The following is a 1,176-nucleotide window of genomic DNA, read 5'->3' as shown; positions in this document are numbered from 1 at the left end:
AATCAGTTTATAAGTACTACAGTGACCTTCACCTTACAAGAGAAGGAGAGAGAGAGGGGACGAAGGAAGAGAGAGAAAGGGGAAGGGAGAGAAAGAGATGGAGGGAAGTAAAGCCGGAGGGAGTGATGAAGGGAGAGAAAGGGACAATAATTATTGATTCCAATACATTAATAAAACGTACAATTGATTTTTGTTTCCTGTCACATGATAAAAGATAGACCACACCCATTCCATCCTAGCAGCTGTAATGACTTACTGGTACAAAAACCAGCATCACCTGGAACAACACACAAACAAACATCATTAATAAAATAATATAATATTATCATTTTACCTATTATACTGTATTAAAATAATAATATACACACATTAACTGACTGACTGTGTTTATTATTAGGAGAAGAGACTGGAGAGGTGGAGTGGATCGGTAATAGAGTAACCCTCACTAAACCATCAGCAGGTCAATGTCAGGAAGTGATCAGTCAATTAACAGACAGTCATCAGGGCATTTACCTCTATCACTCATCACCTGATATTGTATACTTGATGATGTCTCAAGTACTAGACATAAGAACAATAAAGAGGATTAGTATATTTAACACTAAAATAACAAAAGATGTCATCCTCTCACTGTCTCACAAAATAACAAAAAATACTTCATTAGAGAGACTAGGGATCAGTGATGATTCCATCAATGATGATGGAGTCATTGCACTAACACAATCATTAATTAATAATAAAACAATTACTGACTTATATCTTCATAAGAATCCTGACATCACTTCAACCAGTGCTCAGTCACTAGCTGAACTTTTATTCTACAACCACACACTATCTATCCTTTCTCTCGAACGTACTAACATTGATACTGATGGAGTACTGGTACTGATGGAATCTCTCAGGACCAATAATACACTAAGGAGACTATGGCTAGACAAGAAACATAAACAAACTTGTTCTTCTTTACCTTATTATAAAACTATTAGTACCAGATTAGTCTTTGTGTAATTATTTCATATACATGTACATGTACACATTAGTTTATTAATAAATTATTAAATGGAAAAAATAATTTTAAAATGTACATACCGCCAGATTGACCACACCCCTCATACCAAGAACACACGTCCATTATTCACATGAGGGAAAGAGAGAGAAAGGGAAAGGAGAAGATAA

General features: G+C 34.9%; 1 long non-coding RNA gene across 1 annotated transcript; it reads right to left on the bottom strand.

Moving 5' to 3' along the window:
* On the bottom strand, positions 1–834 carry LOC109593101 (uncharacterized). The gene is made up of 3 exons (XR_002190732.1): positions 383–834; positions 182–277; positions 1–32 (listed from the first exon to the last, which is right to left on the bottom strand). It is a non-coding gene; the product is annotated as an uncharacterized LOC109593101 (long non-coding RNA).
* Between the last annotated feature and the right edge of the window lie 342 nt (positions 835–1,176).

This window comes from Amphimedon queenslandica, unplaced genomic scaffold (assembly GCF_000090795.2).
Source record: "Amphimedon queenslandica unplaced genomic scaffold, v1.1 AMPQUscaffold_2860_Cont25140, whole genome shotgun sequence".
NCBI classification, from domain to species: domain Eukaryota; kingdom Metazoa; phylum Porifera; class Demospongiae; order Haplosclerida; family Niphatidae; genus Amphimedon; species Amphimedon queenslandica.
Note: the sequence above shows the minus strand (reverse complement) of the source record. Positions and strands in the feature narration are given on the sequence as shown.